Genomic DNA, 14,479 nt, shown 5'->3' on the forward strand with positions numbered 1-14,479 from the left:
CCATCCAATCGTCTCATTCTCTTTTGTTCCCTTTTCCTCCTGCCTTCAGTCTGTCAAAACATCAGGGTCTTTTTCAGTGAGCTGGGTTTGCTTCTACATCTGGAAGTTCTCAGTTCACGTACAATTGAAAACTAGTTTGAAGATTTTCAGCATTAATTACCTTGCTCACATGTGAAATGAGGGCAGTTGTGCAGTAGTTTGAAAATTGTTTGGCATTGCCCTTTTTTGGGATTGGAATGAAAGCTGTACCATTTAATATTTCTACCAGCAATGAGTTAGATTTCCTATGCTCCATATCCTCCCCAGCATTTGTTATTGTCATTGTTTTGGATTTTGACCATTCTGAAACAAGTGTAGTATATCTCCTTATTGCTTTTATTTTCATTTCCTTAATGATATATGGAGAGAAATATCAATAACCTCAGATATGAAGATGACACCACCCTTATGGCAGAAAGTGAAGAGGAAGACCCTCTTGATGAAAGTGAAAGAGGAGAGTGAAAAAGTTGGCTTAAAACTCAACATTCAGAAAACTAAGATCATGGCGCCTGGTCCCATCATTTCCTGGCAGGTAGATGGGGAAACAGTGGAAACAGTGATAGACTTTATTTTGGGGGGCTTCAAAATCACTGCAGATGTTGACTGCAGCCATGAAATTAAAAGACTCTTGCTTCTTGGAAGGAAAGTTATGACCAACCTAGACAGCATATTAAAAAGCAGAGACATTACTTTGCCAACAAAGGTCCATCTAGTCAAAGCTAAGGGTTTTTCCAGTAGTCATGTATGGATGTCAGAGTTGGACTATAAAGAAAGCTGAGCACTGAAGAATCGATGCTTTTGAACTGTGGTGTTGGAGAAGACTCTTGAGAGTGCCTTGGGCTGCAAGGAGATCCAACTAGTCCATTCTAAAGGAAATCATTCCTGAATATTCATTGGAAGGACTGATGCTGAAGCTAAAACCTCAATACTTTCACCACCTGATGCGAAGAACTGACTAATTTGAGAAGACCCTGATGCTGGGAAAGATTGAGGGTGGGTGGAGAAGGGGACGACAGAAGATGAGATGGTTGGATGACATCACCAACTCAATGGACATGAGTTTGAGTAAACTCCGGGTGTTGTTGATGGGCCGGGAAGCCTGGCATGCTGCAGTCCATGGGGGTCACAAAGAGTTGGACACAACTGAGTGACAGAACTGAACTGAACTGAATGATATATGGTATTGGATATCTTTTCATAGGTTTATTTGCCATCTAAGAGCAATATTGCATAGGAACCTGGAATGTCAGGTCCATGAATCAAGGCAAATTGGAAGTAGTCAAACAAGAGATGGCAAGACTGAATGTCGACATTCTAGGAATCAGCAAACTGAAATGGGTGAATTTAATACAGATGACCATTATATCTACTACTGCGGGCAGGAAGCCCTCAAAAGAAATGGAGTAGCCATCATGGTCAACAAAAGAGTCCGAAATGCAGTACTTGGATGAAATCTCAAAAATGACAGAATGATCTCTGTTCGTTTCCAAGGTAAACCATTCAATATCACAGTAATCCAAGTCTATGCCCCAACCAGTAACGCTGAAGAAGCTGAAGTTGAATGGTTCTATGAAGACCTACAAGACCTTTTAGAACTAACACCCAAAAAAGATGTCCTTTTCATTATAGGGGACTGGAATGCAAAAGTAGGAAGTCAAGAAACACCTGGAGTAACAGGCAAATTTGGCCTTGGAATATGGAATGAAGCAGGGCAAAGACCAATAGCGTTTTGCAAAGAAAATGCACTGGTCATAGCAAACACCCTCTTCCAACAACACAAGAGAAGACTCTGCACATGGACATCACCAGATGGTCAACACCAAAATCAGACTGACTATATTCTTTGCAGCCAAAGATGGAGAAGCTCTATACATTCAGCAAAAACAAGACCAGGAGCTGACTGTGGCTCAGACCATGAATTCCTTATTGCCAAATTCAGACTTAAATTGAAGAAAATAGGGAAAACCACTAGACCATTCAGGTATGACCTAAATCAAATCCGTTATGATTATACAGTGGAAGTGAGAAATAGATTTAAGGGCCTAGATCTGATAGAGTGCCTGATGAACTATGGAATGAAGTTCGTGGCATTGTACAGGAGACAGGGATCAAGACCGTCCCCATGGAAAAGAAATGCAAAAAAGCAAAGTGGCTGTCTGGGGAGGCCTTACAAATAGCTGTGAAAAGAAGAGAAGTGAAAAGCAAAGGAGAAAAGGAAAGATATAAACATCTGAATGCAGAGTTCCAAAGAATAGCAAGAAGAGATAAGAAAGCCTTCTTCAGTGATCAATGCAAAGAAATAGAGGAAAACAACAGAATGGGAAAGACTAGAGATCTCTTCAAGAAAATCAGAGATACCAAAGGAAAATTTCTTGCAAAGATGGGCTCAATAAAGGACAGAAATGGTATGGACCTAACAGAAGCAGAAGATATTAAGAAGAGATGGCAAGAATACACAGAAGAACTGTACAAAAAAGATCTTCACGACCCTGATAATCACGATGGTGTGACCACTGACCTAGAGCCAGACATCCTGGAATGTGAAGTCAAGTGGGCCTTAGAAAGCATTACTAGAAACAAAGCTAGCAGAGGTGATGGAATTCCGGTTGAGCCATTCCAAATCCTGAAAGATGATGCTGTGAAAGTGCTGCACTCAATATGCCAGCAAATTTGGAAAACTCAGCATTGGCCACAGGACTGGAAAAGGTCAGTTTTCATTCCATTCCCAAAGAAAGGCAATGCCAAAGAATGCTCAAACTACCGCACAATTGCACTCATCTCACACGCTAGTAAAGTAATGTTCAAAATTCTTCAAGCCAGGCTTCAGCAATATGTGAACCGTGAACTTCCAGATGTTCAAGCTGGTTTTAGAAAAGGCAGAGGAACCAGAGATCAAATTGCCAACATCTGCTGGATCATGGAAAAAGCAAGAGAGTTCCAGAAAAACATCTATTTCTGCTTTATTGACTATGCCAAAGCCTTTGACTGTGTGGATCACAATAAACTGTGGGAAATTCTGAGAGAGATGGGAATACCAGACCACGTGACCTGCCTCTTGAGAAATTTGTATGCAGGTCAGGAAGCAACAGTTAGAACTGGACATGGAACAACATCTGGTTCCAAACAGGAAAAGGAGTACATCAAGGCTGTATATTGTCACCCTGTTTATTTAACTTATATGCAGAGTACATCATGAGAAACGCTGGACTGGAAGAAACACAAGCTAGAATCAAGATTGCCGGGAGAAATATCAATAACCTCAGATATGCAGATGACACCACCCTTATGGCAGAAAGTGAAGAGGAACTCAAAAGCCTCTTGATGAAAGTGAAAATGGGGAGTGAAAAAGTTAGTTTAAAGCTCAACATTCAGAAAACGAAGATCATGGCATCTGGTCCCATCACTTCATGGGAAATAGATGGGGAACCAGTGGAAACAGTGTCAGACTTTATTTTTCTGGGCTCCAAAATCACTGCAGATGGCATTGCAGCCATGAAATTAAAAGACGCTTACTCCTTGGAAGGAAAGGTATGACCAACCTTGATTACATGTTCAAAAACAGAGACATTACTTTGCCAACAAAGATCCATCTAGTCAAGGCTATGGTTTTTCCTGTGGTCATGTATGGATGTGAGAGTTGGACTGTGAAGAAAGCTGAGTGCCAAAGAATTGATGCTTTTGAACTGTGGTGTTGGAGAAGACTCTTGAGAGTCCCTTGGACTGCAAGGAGATCCAACCAGTCCATTCTGAAGGAGATCAGCCCTGGGATTTCTTTGGAAGGAATGATGCTAAAGCTGAAACTCCAGTACTTTGGCCACTTCATGCGAAGAGTTGACTCATTGGAAAAGACTCCGATGCTGGGAGGGATTGGGGGCAGGAGGAGAAGGGGACGACAGAGGATGAGATGGCTGGATGGCATCACTGACTCGATGGACGTGAGTCTGAGTGAACTCCGGGAGTTGGTGTTGGACAGGGAGGCCTGACGTTCTGCGATTCACGGGGTTGTAAAGAGTCGGACACGACTGAGCGACTGATCTGATCTGATCTGATATCTTCCTGGTTGAAGTGTTCATTTTGTGTTTTACCAGTGTTTTTATCTGGATTGTTGTTTTCTTATTGTTGAGTTTTAGGAGTTTTTCTATATTTTGGATAATAGCCGCTTATCTGGTATGTGTTTTGCACATGTTTCCTCCCAGTTTGTGACTTGTCTTCTCATTATATTAGTGACATCTTTCTCAGAGCAGAAATTTTTGATTTTAATAATGTCCAATATATCAATTTTTTTTCAAGGACTGTGCCTTTGGTTTTACATCTGTTAAAGTCATTTCTTCACCCAAGGTAATCTAGGTTTTCTTCTGTGTTTTCATATAAGAATTTTCCTAGTTTTGTTTTTTACATTTAGGTTCATGATCCATTTTGTGTTTTTTTTTAAAGGGCATAAAATCTGTGTTTAGATTCATTTTCTTGCTTATGATGTTCAGCATCACTGATCAAAAAGACTGTTTTGATCCCTTGTGTTGCCTTTGCTCCTTTGTTAAAGATTAGTCTACTGTGTTTATGTGGATCTATTTCTAGGTTCCTTATTCTGTTCCATTAATCTATTTGTCTGTTCTTTCTCAATACCACACTGTGTTGATTACTGTAGTTGTACACTGTAAAAGATATATTCTCTGGTATGTGAATTATATCTTAATAAACATGTGATTTGAAAAAAAAATCAGAAAGAATAGTCAACAAGGAAATGGATAAACAGTTACCTTTAAACTGAAACTTAATTGCAAACCTGAATTAATAACAGTTTTAAGATTCACACAATCAAGAATTTTGTTTTAAGACACCCAGGTGTGACAGATCTATGAGACTAAAACAAGTGTAGTTCAAGTATATTATAAAGAGAGAACAGTTCAAGAAGAGATTTGTAATTATTGTATAATAAAATGTTAATCACAGTTTTTTATCTCACTTATAGTAAATGCGTATCAGTTCATAGTGTACTCTGATTAGTTGCAGCAATCTGCCTAAAGTACTGTTTTTAGATTCTGAAAAAAACATCTGGGAATGTGAAAAAAGGCTTTTGGGTAAATTAGTAATGTTTGCTATCATCAAGGAAGTGAGAATTTATAGTGTTCAAAGTGAAATTAATAGTTGAATTAATAAAATTGAGATTTAAAAAATTCATCCTATGCACAAAATGTTTCACTCAACAATAATGTTTCACAACTAATCTATAAAGAAAGCACTTTTGTTCTTCAGTTTTATAGATGAAGAAACAGTGGCATAGGAAATTAAGTGCCTTGCTGAAAGTTACTTTCTGGAATGCTAGAATATTTCTAGTTCCTGTTTTTATATTCCTAATCACCATCCAGTAGTAGCTGTTATTGTCCAGTGATTCAGAATCAACAGAATGGTAGAGTCAAAGCATTTTTTCAGTAGAATTGGACTAATATGATCTGTGTCATCAGTGTGGTCCAAGTTATACACATATTTGACAGATTTCAAGTTAAGAAGTTTAGATCCTCAAATTAAGATACAATAGTTAGAAGAAAAAAAAAAAAAAACAACAGAGCCATCATGTTCCTTAGAAGATTACAGAAATGGTGAACCTGAGTAAAGGGAAGTAATATAATCATCAAAAGACTGAAAGGAATTGAAAGCATTAATCATTCATCATGTCTAACTCTTTGCTACCTCATAAACTGAAGCCCGCCACACTTCTCAGGTCATGGAATTCTCCAGGCTAGAATACTGGAGTGGGTTGCCGTTTACTTCTCCAGGGGATTTTACCTACCCAGGGATCGAACCCAGGTCTCCTGCATGACAGGTAGATTCTTAACCATCTAAGCCACCAGCAAAGCCCATATCAAAAGACTGGTTGATACTAATTCAGGAACCTATAGAAAGTTCCCTGATCAAAAATTTGTGGAGAGTTGATTATGTTTTTCACTGTTTATGGCTAGGTGTAGAATTGGTTTGAATATTTTGTTCTATCTAAAATTACCAAAGTAGAACTATATAAAACTATGCAAAAGGCAAACTTAAAGAGGAAAGAAATATTAAAGCTGCAACTGACTTCTTTGAAATAATGAAACTCATCACAAAAGGCCACATATTTTACGATCCATTTGTAATAAATGTTGAAAATACAGACGTCTATAGGGATATGATGTAGATAAGCCATTGGCTAGGGTTGGGGAGATGGTGGAGGCTGGGGGATAGAAAGTAACTCTAATGGTTATAGCATTTATTTTTGGCATAATAAAAAATGTTCTAAACGTGGTGATGGAGGTACAACTCTGCATGTGTCATTGTATTATACATTTTAATGTTTTAATGGTTAATTATTATGATATGTTAACTATATCTTAATAAAGATCTTTTAAAAAGTCACTGAGAACATTTTTAAAACACATGAATGTCAACAATGGTGATGTTTATCTGAGATGTTGCTGTCATTAACAGGAGCAATTGAAACAGTTATTTGTAATCAACCTTACTAGTTGATGATCATATAACAATATTTTATTTATTTTACTTATTAGTATGTAAGGTGCTTGTAAATATGTTTTTTTTACTGCTATCATGTTTAAAGAATTTGGAGGGGATTATAACGTTTTGTATTTAACTCGTAATGCATTACAATTTCTTCCATGTAGAATATACAGATACAGGTTCTTGGATAGCATTTCCACATAGAATGTTTAATTTTCAGAAATATATTCATGGTATTAAGTGGAGATATAATTTCTCTATCCTACTGTAATCAGTTTTCAGTATACCTGTTTCATTTGAGATATATGATTTTTGGTAACATTCATTATTACGGCGATTGTGAATCATACATAGGCTGTCTATGTGTGAATGTGTAATAGGATAGGGTAGGGGAAGCCCTCAGACACTTTTGTATTGTTACCAAGAAAACTGATGGCCACTGTAATTTCAGTGACATTTATATGCCTAACAAATCAGGAAAAACTCAGTGCATGACAGAAGTCAATGTCACTGCTTTTTCCTTTCCATTTACTTTCTGTTTCCCTCTCCCCCCTATTCTTTGCTTCACTTGAACTCAAAGCTGCCTCAAAGCTTGTTTACCATGAAAGCCATCCACTTGTGCTGAGACATCAGACACTTTTGTTGAAAACAGCAGCTGCTTCAGACCCATTTTTGACCATTCAGATCATAGCTACACTGATTTTAAATAGTCTTAGACCATTTGTTTCTTCACAGATAGCTCATAAATCTATAATCCATTTAGAAGGACCAGATAAGCTCTGTTCACTGCAAATGGTACTGGCTTCTATGTTCATATGAAAGGTTCATGTGACAGTAAAACTATCTATTGAGACAATTGAAAATAAATGAGTTATAATGTGGTCTAGTTGTTTTGTTCTCTAATAGAAAAATTCATATAAAGTACAAATATAAGGATAATTTCCTTTTAGCAAATAGTTATTATTCATATGATAAACTATAGCTAAAGAAATTGTATCACCCTTTTTTGAATAATTCAGTTTCTGGACATTATAGTTGTACCTCAAAATTCCCTAATATTATTAAATAAAAAGTATAAAAAGGTGTAATTTTCCTCAATTTTTATCTGAGTATCATTAGTAATCATGTAAATTGAAACAAATAATATGAGTTCAAAATTTTTTTTCTTATTTTTAGAATAAAATCTTAAATGACATTGTATAGCAAAAATGATGTTTTAAATTAAAGAAGTTAAATGTGACCTTATTAAGGAAGTGTTAGCTTGTGTTTGAGTATGAAAGCTGTGAACTTTAGAAAGAATAATATGTATAAGCATATTTAATCTAGTTCACCAAATCTGATTTTCCTCCTGTATTTCCTGTCTCAATACATGGCATCACTGTCTATCTGGCCCCTAAGCCCAAATGCTAGCATTTATCCTTAATTACTTTTCCCCCTCTCCTCTATGATCTGATTTATTGTCAAGCCGTATTGGCCTTGCTTTTAAAACATATACCTGTGGCGGATTCATTTTGATATTTGGCAAAACTAATACAATTTTGTAAAGTTTGAAAATAAAATAAAATTAAAAAAAATAAATAAAACATATCTTAAATCTTTCCTCTTCTGTGCAACTTCATTGCTTTCACTCTAGCACTGCCTGCCATCAAATCTTATTTGGGCCATTACAGGAGCCTTGTAAACAAGTTTCCTTCCTTTATCTTCTTGTGGTCCACATTCAGATCCATTTTCTTCATGGTAAAATCACACATCATATCACTCACCTACTTAAATGGCTCTGAATCTCAGAATAATATCCAAGTATTCCATCCAGTTATTCTATGACCTGTATTGTCCCATTTAATCTGACTCCTGCCTTACTTCTCTGACACATCGCGCACCACCCTCCTTTTGCTCACTGTGTGCTAACAAAAGTGGCTTTCTTTCTGTATCCCCAACAGACCATGTGTGTGTTCCTGCCTGGTTTCCTTCTGATAGCTTCTCATTTCTCCTGCCATATGCTTTTCCCCCAAATTCTGCAACTCAGTTCAGTCCAGTTCAGTCGCTCAGTCATGTCCGACTCTTTACAACCCCATGAACCACAGCACGCCAGGCCTCCCTGTCCATCACCAACTCCCAGAGTTCACTCAGACTCACATCCATCAAGTCAGTGATGCCATCCAGCCATCTCATCCTCTGTCGTCCCCTTCTCCTCCTGCCCCCAATCCCTCCCAGCATCAGAGTCTTTTCCAATGAGTCAACCCTTCACATGAGGTGGCCAAAGTACTGGAGTTTCAGCCTTAGCATCATTCCTGCCAAAGAAATCCCAGGGCTGATCTCCTTCAGGATGGACTGGTTGGATCTCCTTGCAGTCCAAGGGACTCTCAAGAGTCTTCTCCAACACCACAGTTCAAAAGCATCAATTCTTCGGCACTCAGCTTTTTTCACAGTCCAACTCTCGCATCCATACATGACCACAGGAAAAACCATAGCCTTTACTAAATGAACCTTTGTTGGCAAAGTAATGTCTCTGCTTTTGAATGTGCTATCTAGGTTGGTCATAACTTTTCTTCCAAGGAGTAAGCGTCTTTAAATTTCATGGCTGCAGTCACCATCTGCAGTGATTTTGGAGCCCCTAAAAATAAAGTCTGACAGTTTCCACTGTTTCCCCATCTATTTCCCATGAAGTGATGGGACCAGATGCCATGATCTTTGTTTTCTGAATGTTGAGCTTTAAGCCAACTTTTTCACTTTCCACTTTCACTTTCATCAAGAGGCTTTTGAGTTCCTCTTCACTTTCTGCCATAAGGGTGGTGTCATCTGCATATCTGAGGTTATTGATATTTCTCCCAGCAATCTTGATTCCAGCTTGTGCTTCTTCCAGACCAGTGTTTCTCATGATGTACTCTGCATAGAAGTTAAATAAGCAGAGTGACAAGGCCTTGACGTACTCCTTTTCCTATTTGGAACCAGTCTGTTGTTCCATGTCCTACATATACTTTATTATCTTTCATATTTGAGATGAAATTGTATTTCCTTTAAAAAATCTTTCTTGTCTACCTAAAATAATTACTAGACTTGCTGTCGTTTTAACCTGATTGATTTCCACCAAAGCACTTATTTCGTCATATTTTCTTGTTTATGATTTGGTTATGTGTTTCTCCCACTAGGAGTTCAATGAGACTGTACCTCTCATAGTACCTCTTCCCCTTGTGTATAAGTGTCTTACACATAGCAAATGTTCAATGCTAAGTTTATACTTTTGATGAAAGTGAAAGAGGAGAGTGAAAAAGTTGGCTTAAAGCTCAACATTCAGAAAACGAAGATCATGGCATCCAGTCCCATCACTTCATGGGAAATAGATGGGGAAACAGTGGAAACTGTCAGACTTTATTTTTAGGGGCTCCAAAATCACTGCAGATGGTGACTGCAGCCATGAATTTAAAAGGCACTTACTCCTTGGAAGGAAAGTTATGACCAACCTAGATAGCATATTCAAAAACACAGACATTACTTTGCCAACAAAGGTCCGTCTGGTCAAGGCTATGGTTTTTCCTGTGGTCATGTATGGATGTGAGAGTTGGACTGTGAGTAAGGCTGAGCACCGAAGAATTGATGCTTTTGAACTGTGGTATTGGAGAAGACTCTTGAGAGTCTCTTGGACTGCAAGGAGATCCAACCAGTCCATCCTGAAGGAGATCAGCCCTGGGATTTCTTTGGAGGGAATGATGCTGAAGCTGAAACTCCAGTACTTTGGCCACCTCATGTGAAGGGTTGACTCATTTGAAAAGACTCTGATGCTGGGAGGGATTGGGGGCAAGAGGAGAAGGGGACGACAGAGGATGAGATGGCTGGATGGCATCACTGACTCAATGGACGTGAGTCTGAGTGAACTCTGGGAGTTGGTGATGGACAGGGAGGCCTGGCGTGCTGCAAATCATGGGGTTGCAAAGAGTCAGACGTGACTGAGTGACTGAACTGAACTGAACTGATACTTTTTATAGGTATTGTGTTTGTTATTTGATTGTTTTGTTTAGCAAATAAAAACATTTTTTATTAAAGAAAGGTTGAAAATATACATAGAAAACAAATATTTCTCAAACCATTATAAATGAAAATAAAATTTAGAGGAAAATCTAAGAAAATTAAGACCTAGAAGGAGTTTAAATAAAAAATTTCATACTTTTGTTTTCTGAATTTCAGTTGAATTTTCAAGCTCCTAAAATATGAGTGGATGGATGGAGGAATGGATAGATAGATGAATTAATAGACAGATAAATCAAAATGATTTTAGGAAGCTTGAAGCTGTTAAATTCTTCATTGAGACCATATGTAATTTTAAGTAGCTGCCATTGCAAGAAATTGGTGTCTATTACATTAATAAAACACTGAAATTGAGAGTTGAGATCTGAGGCTGGATAAATCTTCACAGAAGCTTGAACTTACTAGGTCAATTATCCAAAAAGAAATTAAAATAAAAGAATCATTAACATATCAGAATGAATTATAATCTAAATGAAATAGAAATTAATAATTTAGGAATGAGAAAAAGAGAAAAATGAATTCTAATATGACCACAAGCAACAATTAAAGTCTTAAATAGCTACATTGTAGTGGAGTGTATATAGTCTCTGAAGATTTTTTGAGGTTTCTGACATTTCATTTCTGTTTGTTGATTTATACTTTGAAGCTTGTATCATTGGAACTTATAAAATTAGATCCTTTAGAGGTTATTCTAAGAATTACTTAAAGGGACTTATTTAAAAAACACTTAAGGTCAACTGTTCTGGCTTCTCTAATTGCTGAACTGGAACTTGGCAATATCTTTTGGTCTCTACATGTTTAAAGTGAAGAAAGATATAAAAGAAAGGGTGAAAGCAGGGAGTGAGGAAATATATCTCTCTTTGTTTGTATTACAGACACTAGTTAAATTCAAGATGGAGAGGTGCATTTGGTGGATTAGGCCTAACTCTATATTTTTATAAAAAATTCTTTTTGGTATGGTAAGAACTCTTAACATGAGATCTTTCCTCTTAACAAGTTTTAAGTGTACAAGACAGTATTGCTGACTACTGATCCAATATCGAAAAGTCTCCCCCCCAGAACATTTTTCAATATGTCTGCTGGCCATTTTGTATATCTTCTTTGAATAAATGTCTTTTCATGTCTTCAGTACATTTTTAAAATTGGAATATCATTTTTTATTGTTGTGTTGTAGGAGTTCTTGTTTTATTATGATTTGCAAAAATTTTCTCCCATTCCGTAGGTTGTCTCTTTATTCTATTGATCATTTGCTTCGTTGTGCAGAATCTTTTTAGTCTGTTGTAATCTCATTTTCCTTTTTTTGCTTTTGTTGCCTGTGCTTTTAATGTCATGTCCATTAAATCTTTGTCAAGACTGATGTCATGACATTTTCTCCTGTGTTTTCTTCTAGGAGTTTTAGTAGTGTTTCAGAATTAAGTCTTTAATCCATCTTTAGTGATTTTTTAAATATTATATGAGATAACATTTCAATTTCATTCTTCTGCATGTAGAGATCCAGTTTTCTCGCACAATTTATTTAAGAGACTGTGCTTTCTCTGTTGTATATTCTTGGCATTCTGGTCAAAGATCAGTTGACTGTATATGCATGGATTTATTTCTGGGCTCTATTCTATTCTCCTTTGGTCAATATATCTGTTTTATGCTAATACATTAGTGTTTTAATTAATTACTGTAGCTTTGTAATATATTTTAAAATCAGGAAATGTGATCCTTCTAGCTGTGTTCTTAAGATTGATTTGGCAATTTGTGGTCTTTTGTGTTTTCATTTCAAGTGTAGAGAAATTTTTCTGTTTCTGTAAACAATGCCATTAGAATTTCGATAGGGATTGCACTGAATATGTAGATCCTGTATAGTATGGACATTTTACCAATATTCTGCTGGTCCTTGAACATGAGGTATCTTTGTGTCTTCATTTTATTTTATCAGTGTCTCAGTGTTTTCAGTGTAGAGCTCTCTCTTACCTGCTTGGTTAATTTTATTTCTTAGTATTTCATTGTTCAGTAAATGTGACTGTTTTATTAATTTCTTTTCAATATAAGTTGTCGTTAGAGTATGGAAAAGAAACTGATATTTGTATGTTGATTTTATAACTTGCAACTTTACTGGATATATCAGTTTTAATCATTTGTGTGTGTTGGGGGAAGTCTACAGTTTTTTCCTAGATATAAGATCATGTCTTGTTGCAAACAGGGAAAATTTTACTTCTTCCTTTCTGATTTTAGTGCCTTTTATTTCTTTTTCTTCTCTAACTACTCAAAGAACTTCCAGTACTATTTTGAACAGGATAACATCCTTGCTATTTCCCTGATATTATAGGAAAAGTTGTGGGAATTCATTATCCCTAACCCTGCCTATAGGAAAAAGGCTAAAGGGAGTTCTTCAACTTGAAAGAAAAGAATACTAAAGAGCAAATGATAAACTAAGTATTTTTAAAACAAAGAGTAAGACATTTTAAGACACTAAGCCAGAGACCTATTTTATGCCCTCTATTATCTACCAAAACAGTTTAAGCCATTTCATCATTTTGTCTATATATGCACTCCATTTACCCTCTGCTTAAGAAACAGCAAAAAGAAGGAAAAAAAAAAAAAAAAGAAACAGAAAAGTTTCTGAGTATAATTGTACCATAAGTGTTTTTTGCTAATTTTATTTTTTTTTTAAATTGGAGTGTTGTGTTAGATATAAAAGACTTCCTTGAAATGGAGTTTCTCTTTCTAAGTGTGGAGGTCTTCAGACCATTTTACAACATATTTTCAAACTGAAATCATTGGCAAGGATGACATCCAAACATGACTCCATTATTTTACTCAAAGATTGTTTAATGGACAAATTACAGTTTTTAGTAGCAACATTAAAAAAAAAAAATAAAATCAGCCTAACATGAATTTTGCTTGGGTTTCAGATTTCACGTTATTTGCTTACTTTTTGTATTCAGGAAGTAGAAATAATCATTAATTTCCTGGTGAATGTTAAAGAGCTTCTCAGTCTCAGTCTCAATTCATGTCCGACTCTTTGTGACCCCATGGACTGCAGCACGCCACGCCTTCCTGTCTATCACCAATCCCAGAGTTTACTCAAACTCATGCCCATTGAGTCGGTGATGCCATCCAACCATCTCATCCTCTGTCATCAACTTCTCCTCTTGCCTTCAATCTTTCCCAGCATCAGGGTCTTTTCCAATGAGTCAGCTCTTTGTATCAGGTGGCCAAAGTATTGGAGTTTCAGCTTCAGCATCAGTCCTTCCAATGAATATTCAGGACTGATTTCCTTTAGGATGGACTGGTTGGATCTGCTTGCATTTATAAATTCAGCCAAAGGTTTCCAAGAACATCTGTGTATGTACCCAATTATGATTCTGATAGCCTGCTTTTGTCTTTCAGATTAAATGTGCAACTGGAAGCTATGTTAATACCTTATTTACTTCCATCTTATGACAGCTCTTTAAATCAGTGACCAAGTAATTGTCATTTCTAAGCCTGCAATTCAAGTAGTCAATTCTATGTGTTTTTTTTTTTTTTTTCCTGGAAATTAAAAAAAAAATGCTATGCAAAGGAAGAGTGTTAAATAGGATTATATGAATATTTTCTTAAGAGATTCAGTAGTTTAGGTAAAGGATTAATATCATAGTAGTGTCAAGCAATGTTTGGGAAATATGCATCAGTCCATCTGTCAGCATTTTCCTATGGTAAGCTTGGGTCAGAGATGCAGTACCAAAACTACCTCATGTCACATTTTTCCTTTTCTATTTGAACAGTGTTTTGTTTGCAATATTTTATGTCAATGCCCTTCATATTCAAAGGTGATGCTCCTTATTGTATTGCTTACCTTGTATATATAGATAGGTGACCTTCGGGACTTTTCATTTGGATTGCATTTATTGTCAATTCCCAGTTCACAAAAAGGAATGTCATTTTGGGGCCTATTGTT

The 14,479-nt window shown here is 36.5% G+C and overlaps 1 protein-coding gene and 1 pseudogene across 1 annotated transcript in view; one reads left to right on the forward strand and one right to left on the reverse strand.

Annotated features, from left to right (window-relative positions):
- The window catches only part of LOC129655823 (RNA-binding protein with serine-rich domain 1-like), a 33,101-nt pseudogene extending 25,903 nt beyond the window's left edge, over positions 1-7,198 (reverse strand).
- LRRIQ3 (leucine rich repeats and IQ motif containing 3) overlaps positions 1-14,479 on the forward strand; it is a 216,186-nt gene that overhangs the window by 176,940 nt on the left and 24,767 nt on the right. The window lies entirely within an intron of this gene.

The sequence above is a fragment of the Bubalus kerabau genome, chromosome 6, assembly GCF_029407905.1.
Source record: "Bubalus kerabau isolate K-KA32 ecotype Philippines breed swamp buffalo chromosome 6, PCC_UOA_SB_1v2, whole genome shotgun sequence".
Lineage (NCBI taxonomy): Eukaryota > Metazoa > Chordata > Mammalia > Artiodactyla > Bovidae > Bubalus > Bubalus kerabau.